The sequence below is a fragment of the Dioscorea cayenensis genome, chromosome 10, assembly GCF_009730915.1.
Source record: "Dioscorea cayenensis subsp. rotundata cultivar TDr96_F1 chromosome 10, TDr96_F1_v2_PseudoChromosome.rev07_lg8_w22 25.fasta, whole genome shotgun sequence".
In the NCBI taxonomy this organism is placed as follows: Eukaryota; Viridiplantae; Streptophyta; class Magnoliopsida; order Dioscoreales; family Dioscoreaceae; genus Dioscorea; species Dioscorea cayenensis.
Window position 1 is genome coordinate 10319089 of NC_052480.1, and position 15427 is coordinate 10334515.

A 15427-nucleotide genomic window follows, 5' to 3' on the forward strand; every position below is an offset into this window, starting at 1 on the left:
CCGGAAGAAATTTCTGTCAGTGAAAGTCATCACCTACGGAATATGCTCTTTCAATGATAGAAATTTCCGTCCCTAATGGCCATGTTTTCTTTTAGTGTTGCTTGTCCTTCGATATTATATTATTTTGATTGGCTATAATTTTTTAGGCATTAAATTTATCAAAATTGTTTGCTTTTAAGAGCCCATAATTTTATTCTTTAACAAAATACTATTTAGAGGTATCTATATGAAAAAAAAAAAGTTTGTATTATATTAACTTCATATAAATAGAAAAATAACAAATATATAACTAAGTCCACAAATATATATTGTATAAAAGAGACTTTTTTTTTTAATAATTGCTCATTTATTATTATGGCAATGTGATTGGTTTACTAAAAACAAAGGAATTTGTAAGTAATTATTCTCCTAAAAGACAAAAACATACAAGATTGAAAAATATATATATATATATATATATATATATATATATATATATATATATATATGCTAAGATAATTTTATAAAGGAGCGAACAATTTTCTTATAAAACTTTTACCTGAATCGTTATCTGAATTGGGAAAAAAATAAATGAAAATTAAAAATTAAAAATTAAAAAATAATAATAAATCATCTTTGAGAGAATCACAATAGTTTTCTTTGTAGAATAAAATAACAATTTATCTAATTTCTCTATATTTAAATTTATATTTTAAAACGTTAAATCTAAAAAATATTATATTTTAATTCTTTTGAAAAAAAAAATACTTAGATGTTGGAGAAAACCATTGAATTCAAAAATGCGTTAGAACCTAATTAAACGAAGATGTTACGTCAAACAATGTCATCAAAGATCATGGTATGATTTGTTTGTTATTAGAAATTTACTCGCCTGCAAATGAGTTAGAACTTAATTTTGTATTTTATTGTTTAAATTTTTATTCAACTGATATATTCGAGATATATTTTTTTTAAAAAATTCATGACTTTGATTTGGTATATACAAATGAAAATATACATATATTTGGAAGCAGTTAGCCTCCTCAAATAATTTAAACAATAGAAAGCCTTTGGAGTTGTTTTTCTTCTCCTTTTTTGTTACTATTGCTCCATTTGGAATTAGTTTACTCATTTTCTAATAAAGATTATATATATATGATATTATAATTTGGATTATTAAACTGCTTTGTTTTTTGTTTGAATTGTTTATTTATATACAATATTGCTTCAAAATCACTTATATTGTAAAACCCCTAATGTGAAGCAAGAGAATTTGACTAGTATAATAGTAATGTTTATTGTGTTTAAGAGCATTCATGGTAATATCAATATTTATATTATTATAAATATGTTTGAATTCTATATATTAGCATATTATTATAAATAGGGTGAATTGCATAATTGATCACTAAATTATACACAAGTTTTTATTTTGGTCACTAAATTGTGGTCACTTAACTTATAAATTACTTTCAATCCTGTCACCATCGCCTACAACGTTAACGGTGATCTAACATGGCTCGCCTTGTAATGACAAGCTCGCTGCGTCATCTCGCCCTCCAATGCCAAGTGGCTAAATAAAGTTTTTCCTTTCTGTTTTATTTCTTTCTTATTTCTTTCTCCTATCCATCAAGTCCCTTAAACGAAGTTGCATATGTGGGTAACACACAAAATCATAGATATATCTACGATCCATCACTCCATTGCTATTGCTACCAGCACCATGCTTTGGATTGCATAGTGATGCCTATTAATGCTATCATCAAGGCTGTCCAGGTAGTGATTGCAATATAATAGTGGGTGATCAGGAGAAGGTAGATATGGATACTTCTGGCCAAGAATATCATAGAACGACTTCTTCGTCGCTTAGAGTCAGCCTGCTATTGATACATATTCACCTTCTCATCAATATCCTCCTCCATGAGCATATCGCTAATGTAAGTTAGGGCAATATCAGAGTAGATCTCTAAATCCTCCGATGAATCCCAGGCACCCACCATGGTTAAAGACACTGCTGCAAGGGGGCTATTTAGGATAACATGAACATGAACATTTGAATTTTCAACAAAGTTTTGGTGATTATACAAAGAGTTTGGCTTCTCTTACCTATGCCTATTCAAAGAGTACTGGTTTGTGAAGAAATTTTTTATCCATCACTATTGAATCCTCAAAAGTCACACCTTTTAACCTCTCAAAAGTCCTTGAACTGTGATTATGCATAGTTTAGTGAAGGGAAGAAGATCAGGTTCATGGGATTTAGTGGAGAGAACTAAAAGAGAAAGAAATAAAAAAGAAAGGAAAAGCTTTATTTGGCCACATGACATTGGGGAGCTGAAATGGCGTGGCGAACTCATCATGACATGGCAAGCCACGTCAAATCGCTGTTAACGCCTTAGGAGATGGTGACCAAATTGAAAGGAATTCATGACCAATATAGAAATTTTTTTAGTTTAGTGACCAAAATAGAAACTCTTGGTAGTTTAGTGATTAAATATGTAATTTACCCATAAATTAAAATCCTTGTTTGATACTTAATTTTAAATTAATTTTATAAATAAAAAAATAAAAAAGTTTTTTTTAAATGAAAACAACTTTAAATATTTTTAAAATCAGTGGTGAAGAAAATTTTAAATTTTTTATTTTAAAATTTTTATATCTATAAAAATCTAAAAATAAAAAAATAAATAACATTGGCAAGCCCATCTAGGATATCTATTTTCTGTGCCCCTTAAATGAAGACACCTTAGCTTATTCCCATCAACATCCACGTCATGAGTTCTTTTTTCTCCCTTTTATAGATTATTATATAATTTTAACTAGGGAGAGACATGTTTTGATTTCAATTTAATTATTTGAGGGGTTAACTTTGAATTTTATGGAACGTTGTATTATTTGAGTCAAACAAGGTTTTATTTTTATTTTTTTTTTTCAAAATCTATTTTTTTAAAAAAACTTTTTTTCGAATGAGCCTTTTTCGGTTTTTGAATAATAGACGACAAGCGCCCTTCTTTATGAATAGAAACAGTACTAAACAGTACTGGAACCCGGATGTACAGTATATGTACAGTATGAGAATAATATAAGAATCTCGGGTGAACAGTGTATGAACAGTACTGGGGAACAGTACTGTTGGGCGAGCATGTACAATCTCCATTGTTCAGCCTTTTCGTTTTCATATTTGTTTTCAAAACACCATTCAAATAGATTTCCTTATTCTTTTTATTTCCAAAAACTTGTCCTAACGAACAGCTTTATACAACTGTTCTCAAAAGGTAAAAATAAAAACAGAATCAAATGGGCCATTTATTCTTATCCAGAATAACACAATTATTTTCTCAATGATTATCTTTTAACACAAAAATATTTTATGGAATATTAGATCTATATGTAGCCATATTGTAGGATAACAAATTAAGCCATATAAGGTAATATCCTTCAACGTCCTCATATTCTTTATTATTTTTACAATATTAAATAATAATAAATCTGATTTTCATTTATTTTGAAATAATTAAATAATTTCACAAAATTAAAATTTAAAAAAAAAATAGAAAGAATGTTAGAATAAGAAAACTGATAAGAAGAAAAGTTATAAAAAAACAAAAATAAAAATAGAAAAGTTAAATTCAAAATCACTCTTCTTCGCCATCATAAGCCTGAACAAGAACGGATAACTCCTATCAGACTTGAAGATATGATCATTCCATGAGATATTAAAAGACAAATGAAGCTATGGCGAGCATGTACAATCTCCATTGATTAGAAAAAAACTTGCTCCACAATTACTGACAACCAAAGGTGTCAAATGGTGCTGAAAACAAAAATCATGAAGGTATATATTGACCAATACATGTTCCCCATGTACTGTCTTTTTCCAAATCTTATTTCACAAATGCCAGCTACTGAACTACACATGAAACAAGTCTGCTCATGGGCAAAAGAGTATCGCTTTAGAGATTATTCAAGATTAAGTATCCCAGCAGATATACTGATGCTACCAAGTCCAAATAGATCTCCAGAAGGCTTGGATGATATTGCTGAACAAAATTTAGCCAACATGATGGAAGGCTAGAAAAAACTTTATTGTTTCAAATTCTAGACTACCCCAGATTACGACATTTTGGTGGATTGAAGCAGTATTGTTTATTTTTAATACGTAAAGGAGTCGGTGTTTGTTTTTTTAGTGTGTAAAATAGGTTTGTAACTGTAGCAACATTAGTTTTACTGTTGAAGTTTGGGAAGTGTTTGGTAAGTGTCATGTTTGTAATAGTAAGGTTTGGTAAGTGTCATGTTTGTAATAGTAAGGTTTAGTAAGTGTCTTGTTAGAAATAGTATGGCTTAAGGTTTAAGTCTTAGAGCCTATATAAGGCCCTTAGTTTGTAAGATGAGGAGACACCAATCCCCATCCTTGGATTGATCTATGAAATAAGGAAATCCTTTGTTTCATTCCAAACACCTCTCCTCCGCTCATTCCTTATGTGAATGCATCCCTCTCTCATGCATCTCTCTCCCCCTACCCTCTAATCCTAAGCAAACTTCTGCCTTAACCTTTACTTCACTTGGGCTTCACCCAAGTAAGTTGAAAGGCATCCCCAACGTCCACGTCCCCGACACGACGTTCCCCGGTGTGGACCAACAGCAATCTAAACCGTTTAATCAATCAGTGATTTGATCTAAATCGTTTAATCAATTTGTGCACAATAACTGAACAAACTTGAACCGTCACGACGTTCCCCGGTGTGGACCAATAGCAATCTAAACCGTTCAATCAATCAGTGATTTGATCTAAATCATTTAATCAATTTGTGCACAATAACTGAACAAATTTGAACCGTCCAACCCTGTTTCTACTAAACCAAGAGCAATCTAAACCGTTCAATCAATTTGTGTACAGTAACTGAACAAATCTGAACCGTCCAAACTTGAAATCCAATGAAAAGTGGGATGCACAGTGATTTGATCTAAACCGTTCAATCAATTGCCTCACTGTAGCACTTAAGTTAACACTGTGCTCATCTGCGGACGTTCTACAAATGTCCTCAGATGATGTTTACCATATATCAAGTTAGAATCAAGTTAGATATTTTTTATTTAAGTAAAACATTATTAGTTGTTTCAATTCATACCGCATGTTAATTATTTATTATGGTTTTCATCTAATTCATTGCTATTTACTCTCCATGCACCTTCGCCCTTTATAAATATATAAAAAAAATATTTTAAAATCTCAAATGCTTTAATTATGGTTTTCATATGATTTATTATTCTAAAATGTTTACTCTAAATTCCACTAAATTATCACATGATCTTGCATGCATTAGTACTTATTAAACTCTACAAAGAATAGATATCACAAGAACCTCATGCAAACACCATGAAATTTATCCGGAGAGCAAGTCTAAATTTATAGAGAAATATATTAAATATAAGATAGGGACATTTTCATTTATTACTAGCATGTTATCCTAAGGATTAAATTCATTAAAAAAACAAAAAGGACTCTTAGATAATATATAATCATATTTCAAAAAAAAAACATATTACAGAAATATACGAAGATAATTTTCTAAATAAGGGGATAAATTTTTTTAAAAACTTTTAAAATAATCATGAGTTAAAATTAAAAATATATATATATATATTTTAATGAAAACTAAAATTTATAAGAAGAAAAATTAGCTCATCATCGCTCACAAGAATCACATCAGTATGTTTAGAGTAAACGTTATTATTTATCACAATTTAAAGAACACAAAATTTATGTTGTTTTTAATAATGTTAAATCTCAAAACCATAGTATCAAAATTCTTATGGATTTTTTTAAAAAAAAACGTTAGATGTTGGAGAACACCATTAAAAAAAGCCTTAAATTACATGGTATCGAACTTGAATTCATCATTTATAAATCATAGGTATGATGTACTTAGTTCTCTATTTGTTTTTCTTTAAACTTGATAATGTTTTTTATAATGAATTTAAGTTTTTATTTAAGAAATTTAGAGCCAAGTGATTTTTTATGTTTAGATCAGTTAATTAGTTTGTTAGAGTCATAAATTTAAAATTGTATTTTGCTGTAATTGGAAAAATAATCTGACTGGTTTGTAAATCACATTTTCAAAGCATCAATTTTTTTCTTAATTGTTGAGGAGAATTTCATAATTCACATATTCAAAACTATTCTTCCATTTGTCGTATTGAAATTTCATAGTTTTATCTTCCCTAGATCAAAAGTTGTATTCTTCTTGAGATAATTTCTCATAAAAATCTCCATCTTGATTTTCATGAACATTTTATAGTTGTTTTCACCCTAAATGAGTGTTGTTAACATAAACTGGAAGAACTCAGAAGAACCTAACATTAGTGATCTTTGTTTCTTTCTAATGTTTTATAGTATTAATTAATTAGTGATTAATATGAAGATATAGAGTACTCTTATGTTTTTGCTCAATGTTTTTTTTTTCATTATCATTCACATAATAGACTATTAGCATGGATAGAGAAACAACATGGCATATCACTGCCACTGGCACCGGCACCACTTTCTCTACTATTTACCACCACTTTTACTGTCGATATTGACTTTTGCCATTGCTAGCCACAACAATCTCCCCCTCCCTTACTTCACTCCAGCATGTAAACTCTTCCAAGAGTTCAGAAAGATGTTTGAGACGAATCAACAAAATAAATAGTAATTAAAAGAAGAGGAGTTCTTGTTTGTTCCTCTCTCCCTCTCGTTAGTGAAATCTTTGTACTCTATCTAGTCTAGAGTTTTCATGAAATAGTTAATCATCTTTTATCTTCGTTTTCACTCTCGTTTATATAGTTCTGCGCACCAGTTAGTTTTTTCTGTTCAAATATATTGATGATTGTGATTAATGGAAAAAAAACTATTTTGTATTTGGCAGATTTTCATCGTACATAAGTGATGTTTGGCTGAGTTAATTAATCTGTTAGTTCCGGCGATGTGGTTTGTGGTTTAGTGAACACTCACAACACTCAAAGAAAAACTCACACAAACCAAACAAGAAGGAGACACACAAGATTGGTAACCCAGTTCGGCTTCCTCTCGCCTACGTCTGGGGGGCCAAGCCCGGAGAAAAACAATCCACTAAAAGAGGTGAAAATACATGAGTACAAAACACTTGTCACTCACTCGCTCAACAATAATGAACACTACCCTCTCTAGATTGTCTGGTGCTCACACACTCTCCTCCAAGAGTTCCCCAAGAGTCACACTTACAATCTACGAGCAAAGTAGCTTATATAGACGCCTCAACGTCCCAAATATAGCACATACCTCTTTTAGAATCTCCGCGGCTACTAATTTAAAAACCTGCCAAAATTAGCTGTTGCAACTCCTGTTGTAACATAAGTTGCAACATGGCCCTGACTGCTGACTTGACTGAGTTCTGGTTACGTTGCGGACGACCTCAAGACCCATCAACCTCCCGGTCATGCTTAGTCCGAGTCGATGCAGCCAAACCTCCCGATCCCGACTGCCGGCAACTAGCCTACCTCCTCAGTTCCTCATCACGCAGTCCCCTCGCAAGGGGCGCACGTCCTTGTGTGTCTTCCATGAAACTTGCCAAATTCTCCTAAATTTGGTCTTCAAAGATTCTCCAAACTTGATCTTCAATTCACCCAAGTTTGATCCTCAAATCTTGCCGTTAATAGACTTCAATGATTCTCATCAAGGATTCTTCAAATCATATCTCCTTCATTCACACCATGAATAGATCTTTCTTTAATTAAGCTCCACCATATTTAGTCTTCAATCAAATCACCTAAATATGGTCTTGATATGATCTTGTCTTCAAGTTGTAATGCATTGCCAAAAATAACTCCACCAAGATCTTCAAGATAGCTTCATCATGATCTTCAAGATATTTGGCTCCATGTTAGAGACTTACTAAAAATAGCTCCATCAAGATCTTCAAGATGTTTGCCTTGCACTCCAAGTCTCCTTGCCATGTCACCATGCTTGCCACATCATCAATCATGCTTTGTCACCTTGGTTGCCACGTCACTTGGTCTAGGTGTCAAATCATGCCAATAACTAGTGCGGTTGCACTAACAATCTCCCCCTTTGGCATAATTTGACACAACTGCTTCTGCACCCAGACTGACTCCTGTTACAACTCCCTGTTACAACTCGACTGGGACACAGACTTTACAAAAAAAAATCATCTAGTTGCTTACAAAAATATATGATTACACCGCAACTAGTGATGTACAAATTAAGCACAAACAAATACACCCGATCGGTTTTGGAACTCGTGCATTAGGCAATTTCTCCCCTTTGTATGCGAATAGATGCCAAAGTCTTCACTGGTTGTTGCAAGTCTTGTTACAACTTCTTCTTCAACTCCTCCTATCTTCAGAAATCCTGTTCATCAGCTCCCCCTGTCTTCAGAACTCCTTCTTTCTGCTGCAAACGACATTAATAAACTGTAGCAGATGCAGGTCGTTTGCAGTCCCCAATAGGTATTAAATTTGGCAAAGGCCAATTTCACCCCTCAACTTTTCGAATCTTGTAGCATCAAGGGGTTTGGTAAAGATGTCCGCCAATTGCTTTTCTGTTGCAACATAATCAATAACAACTGTCTTGTTTTCTACCAAATCTCGGATAAAGTGGTGTCGAAGATCAATATGTTTGGTACGGGAATGTTGAACTGGATTCTTGGATATATCAATTGCACTTTTGTTGTCACAAAATATAGTCAATAACCCTTGTTGTAAGCCATAGTCTTCAAGCATTTGCTTCATCCACAACAATTGAGTACAACAACTTCCTGCTGCAATGTATTCAGCTTCTGCAGTGGAGAGTGAAATGGAACTTTGCTTCTTACTATACCATGTAACCAAGTTGTTACCAAGATAGAAACATCCTCCTGAAGTGCTTTTTCTATCATCAATGTTTCCTGCCCAATCTGCATCACTATACCCTGCAAGATGTGAGTTGGAGTCTTTTGAATACCAAATTCCATATTCTGCAGTACCATGAACATATCTGATGATACGTTTAACAGCTGTCAAATGAGACTCCTTTGGTGTTGCTTGATATCTTGCACAAACTCCAACACTGAAAGATATGTCCGGCCTGCTAGCTGTGAGATAGAGTAAGCTTCCAATCATGCTTCTATAGAGACTTGGGTCTACATCTTTTCCATGCTCATCTTTTGTCAACTTCTGATTCACATTCATGGGTGTTCTCATATGTCTAGCCTTTTCCAAGCCAAATCTTTTCACCAAATTCTGTGCATACTTGGTTTGAGAAATAAAAATTCCTTCTTTGCATTGTTTGATTTGGAAACCCAAAAAGTAGTTCAGTTCACCTACCATGCTCATCTCAAACTCTTCTTGCATTAGATGAACAAACTCATCCACTTGCCTTTGTGAGGTTGAACCAAATATGATATCATCAACATAAATTTGTGCCACCATAAGATCTGATTTAGACTTCTTTATGAATAAAGTCTTGTCTGCTCCCCCTCTTTGATAGCCCTTTTCAAGTAAGAATTTTGTGAGCCTTTCATACCAAGCCCGAGGAGCTTGCTTCAAGCCATAGAGTGCCTTCTTCAATTTGAATACATGATCTGAATGTTGAGGATCTTCAAAGCCTTTTGGTTGCTCCACAAATACTTCTTCACTTAGAAAACCATTAAGAAAAGCACTCTTGACATCCATTTGATGTAGCTTGAACCCCATACAACATGCTACTGCTAACAATAATCTGATGGATTCCAAGCGTGCAACTGGTGCAAATGTTTCATCAAAGTCAACTCCTTCAACTTGAGTATATCCTTGAGCCACTAGTCTTGCTTTATTTCTGGTGATGTTGCCTTTATCATCAGTCTTGTTCTTGAAAATCCACTTAGTTCCAATAACATTCACATCTTTTGGCCTTGGGACCAATGTCCACACTTCATTTCGAACAAACTGATTCAACTCTTCTTGCATTGCGGCCATCCAGTATTCATCAACTAAAGCTTCTTTGATATTCTTTGGTTCAATAAGAGAGATGTAACATGTGTAGCCGGCCAGTTCTCGATAATCTATCCTTTGAGTGCGTCTGGTTCTTCTTCCTTCAGTCACATTACCAATCACATTCTCAATAGGATGATTCTTCTTTATTCTTGAGGATGGTTCAAGACTGCTGTCTTCATTATCTTCTTCATCGTCATCTGATTCTGGAATGACTTCATCTGTTGTAACTTCAGTTGCGACATCAGTTATAACATGTTGTCTGTCTGAAACCTGAGCAGTGTCTGTTGTTGCAGTTGGTGTTGTAACCTGTGTTGCAACATTTTTTTCGGCCTGTAACTCTTCATCTGCTAATTCGCTATTCTGAGTGATATGCTTGTTTGGCTCACTTGATGTGCCTTGAGTCTCCATATCAGAGAAATCATCAACAGTAACATTAATGGTCTCCATCATCTTTTTGGTTCTTGAATTGAACACTCGATATGCTCTACTAGTTGTAGAATATCCCATGAATAATCCTTCATCACTTTTCTTGTCAAACTTTCCCAGCTGATCTCTATCATTCAGAATGTAACATTTGCTTCCAAAGATGTGAAAGTATTTGAGATTTGGCCTTTTACCTTTCCAAATTTCATATGGTGTCATGTTGGTTGAAGGCCGAATGTACACTCTATTGATGATGTAGCATGCCGTATTGATTGCTTCCGCCCAAAATCTTGTAGAGAGCTTCTTTGAATTCAACATAACTCTAGCCATTTCTTGGAGAGTGCGATTCTTCCTTTCAACCACTCCGTTTTGTTGAGGAGTTTTTGGTGCTGAAAATTCATGACGAATCCCATGTTTACTGCTAAATTCAGCAAATTGAGCATTTTCAAACTCCCTTCCATGATCACTCCTGATTTTGACAATCTTTCCTATTTGACACTCTTTCTCATTTTGGAGTTGCAAGCATAACTTCTTGAAGGCTTCATAAGTTTCTGATTTTTCTTTCAAGAAGTCCACCCAAGTGTACCTAGAATAGTCATCAACACACACAAATACATATCTTTTACCTGACAAGCTTTCTGTTTGTGTGGGTCCAATAAGATCCATGTGCAAAAGTTCCAGCACTCTTGTTGTACCAATGTCTTGCACAACTTTGTGAGAAGCACGACTTTGTTTTCCCAGTTGACAAGGTCCGCATACACCATCTTTCCTTTTTGTAAGCTTGGGCACTCCCTTAACAGCTTTCATTTCTGTAATCTTCATCAGGTTCCCCGTAATTCGGATGTCCAAGCTTCGATGCCAAATTTCGAGTGATGTTGCAAGATGTGTTATAACTGGACTTCCAGCTTTCTCTAGCAAATAGCAATTGTCTGAAGATCTTGAACCAGTTAGAACACAATGACCAGCTTCATCATAGACAACACACCTGTCATGAGTGAATTTTTACCAACAGATTTTCGATCACATAGTTGACTTATACTTAGAAGATTTGCTTTTCAGCTCTCTACATGCAGAATATTTTTTTCAATTTTTGGATACCCAGGAATCATCAATGTTCCTTTTCCAACTACTTGACCTTTCTGACCATCTCCAAAAGTCACATGCCCAGTTGGACATTCTTTGTAATTCATCAAAAAACCTTTGTTGCCTGTCATATGTCGTGAACAACCACTGTCAAAATACCAGTTGTCTTCCGAGGATCTTTTTGATGAAGAGTACCCCACTAAATCTCCTTTTCTGACCCATACATTCTTGCTTTCTTTCTTCTTTTCTCTAGTATAGGGAGTCGGCCTCATATTTTTTTGTTTTTCTTTTTATGTCTTTCTTCATCTTCCAACATCTTGGGACGGATGTGCCCTTTGACACCACAATAGTGACATATCGGAATCCACTTCTTTGCTTTTCCAAGTACTCTATGATTCCTCATATCTTCCTTCAGTTGATGACACTTTGGTCTTATATGTCCTCTTCTTCCACAATGAAAGCATGTAGGAACTTGTCTTCTATATTGTCTCTTCTCCATGTTATACTTCACTTGGTTGTATTCATGAGCATTAGATAGAACACAATCAGCCTTCAACTTTGCATATCTTGTCTCCTGATGTCTCTTCTATATGATGTTGTGAACTTGTTTGAAAAAGGTAACTCATCAATCTTGGCTTTTTCCTTTCTTCATATAGTTTATGGTCTTTTTCAAGCATTGTTCAACTTTTTCTTGACATTCTTTTTAACTCTTTTTCAAGACTCTTGTTTTTGTATGATCATCTTGTCAAGTTTTTTTCAGACAAGTTGGTACCCATGAAGAAGATTGTTTTCGATACTTCTTCACAGACAGACTTCTTCGGTGTTGCAACCGATGTTAGTAACGAGACTTGCAAAAAGCATCGAAATTTCTGAAACCTCTATCGGTTGGTATAGAAGTGTGAGTATTGACTGCATCTTCCGCTTTGTCTTCTTCCTGAATTTTTCTGAAGTATCTGCACAGTTTCTTGGCCAAAAGGGCAATTTCTCCTTCTTCTTCTATGTCTTCAGTCTGTTGCATCTCTTTTGGGCTTGTTGCTTCAATTTTTAGAGCTATATCTTCTTCTCTTCTACCTGGATTCAGATTCATCTCATATGCTTGTAGAGATCCCATCAACTCATCAAGTCTCATAGTTGTGATATCTTTTGCTTCTTCTATTGCAGCAACTTTAGCATCAAATCTTCTTGGGAGAGATCTAAGTGTCTTCCGGACTAGCTTCTTATCTGAATACTCCTTGCCGAGCTGGTAGGCCTGATTTGCTATGTCCATCAATTTTGCATTGAACATGGCTATTGTCTCTTCTTCTCTCATCCTGAGATTCTCGAACATAGTTGTTAGCATTTGGAGTTTAGATTCTCTTACCAAGTTGGTCCCTTCATGAATGGTTTGAAGAATCTCCCAAGCTTTCTTGGCACTCTCGCATGTTGCAATATACTTGAACTGGTTCTCATCAACACCTCCAAAAATTGCATTTAGAGCTTTTCCATTAGCATTAGCTTTGCGCATGTCTTCGACACTCCAACAGCTTTTCTTCTTCATGATCACGTTCTCGTCTTCATCAACTAGAGTAGGAGGAGACCATCCTTCTTCTACAGAAATCCATGCACTCTCATCAATAGACTTGATAAACGCCTTCATGCGAGCCTTCCAATATGGATAGTTGGATCCATTAAGCAACGGTGGTCGTGTGACGGAAGCTCCTTCTTTTCCGCCATCAATGGAACTTGTTAGGGACCTCGCCGACTTTGAAACCAAAGGAAAACGGCGACCAAGGCTCGATACCACTTGTTAGTTCCGCGATGTGGTTTTGTGGTTTAGTGAACACTCACAACACTCAAAGAAAAAAACTCACACAAACCAAACAAGAAGGAGACACACAAGATTGGTAACCCGGGCTCGGCTTCCTCTCGCCTACGTCCGGGGGCCAAGCCCGGAGAAAAAACAATCCACTAAAAGAGGTGAAAATACATGAGTACAAAACACTTGTCACTCACTCACTCAACAATAATGAACACTACCCTCTCTAGATTGTCTGGTGCTCACACACTCTCCTCCAAGAGTTCCCCAAGAGTCACACTTACAATCTACGAGCAAAGTAGCTTATATAGACGCCTCAACGTCCCAAATATAGCACATACCTCTTTTTAGAATCTCCGCGCTACTAATTTAAAAAAACACGCTAAAATTAGTCTGTTGCGAACTCCCCGTAGTAACATAAGTTGCAACATGGCCCTCGATCACTGACTTGACCGAAGTTCCGTTACGTGGCGGACGACCTCAAGACCCATTAACCTCCCGGTCATGCTTAGTCCGAGTCGATGCAGCCCTAAACCTCCCGATCCCGATCGCCGGCAACTAGCCTACCTCCTCAGTTCCTCATCACGCAGTCTCCTCGCAAGGGGCGCACGTCCTTGTGCGTCTTCCATGAAACTTGCCAAATTCTCCTAAATTTGGTCTTCAAAGATTCTCCAAACTTGATCTTCAATTCACCCAAGTTTGATCCTCAAATCTTGCCGTTAATAGACTTCAATGATTCTCATCAAGGATTCTTCAAATCATATCTCCTTCATTCACACCATGAATAGATCTTTCTTTAATTAAGCTCCACCATATTTAGTCTTCAATCAAATCACCTAAATATGGTCTTGATATGATCTTGTCTTCAAGTTGTAATGCATTGCCAAAAATAACTCCACCAAGATCTTCAAGATAGCTTCATCATGATCTTCAAGATATTTGGCTCCATGTTAGAGACTTACTAAAAATAGCTCCATCAAGATCTTCAAGATGTTTGCCTTGCACTCCAAGTCTCCTTGCCATGTCACCATGCTTGCCACATCATCAATCATGCTTTGTCACCTTGGTTGCCACGTCACTTGGTCTAGGTGTCAAATCATGCCAATAACTAGTGCGGTTGCACTAACATAATCTTTAAGGATAGATCAATCACTGTAACCGGTGTACATTTGTACATGACTATCCTTTGACCTACTTTTAAGTGAGAGGCATTTATCGCCTATAAAGTACTTTGCTTTGTTCTTGTTATTTGATTTTTTTATAATTTATTGAGGAATGAACTTTTTATAAGATCTGAAAAAACCAGCTCCTTTTATCTTCCTGTGTATTTTTCTAATCTCCCTAGGGGGTTTTCGTGGTGACCATCCTACCTGACGCTTTTATTTTTTTGTTTTCCTTGTCATATTTTTCTTATGTTGTTTTACTTGTTGTGTCCATATCCAATGGACTCAATTTTTTTTGTACACTTTTTTTTTTAATTAGTAATTTATCCACTTATATATATATATATATATATATATATATATATATAAAGTATCATATGCATTTGTGACATAGCATGGTGTTTTGAATGATAGACCATTGGAAACTATCAGCTCTTCTAGAAATCAACTGGTTTTGTTTGGATATTATTTTTTGCTTTTGTTTCATGTACACCTACATATTATAGTGTATCAGTGAGTATTGGGGAATTTAATTTAAGATTAGACAGATATTTTTAACTTTTCAGTATAATTGTTTGATTTTCAGCAAACATGGATCCATCTCTTCGTTGCACTCATATAACACTCACAGATATAATTTTTACATGCAGTGAACAGGTTTTGAGTCTTTTTATGATGAATTGTTGTGGTTTCAAGCTTGGTAGATACTTATTTGTAAAAGCCTGTAAAAACCTATTTTTTAGTTGGAGCCTTAATTTCTATTTTCTAAGGTATGAAACACATTGAATAAGGTTAGCGGTTATCTGTGATGGGGTTTATCTTCTTTTATATTTGATCTGTTTTTGATTATTTATGCTTAGGGGAAAAAACATTTACAATGAGTTGTATTGCATATACAATTTTATAAGAATTAAGTTAAAGTTGGTGGAAGTCATGAAGGTTGCTGTTTTTTCTTTCTTATATTTACTTTAATATTAAGTCTTGTGATTAAGGGTCG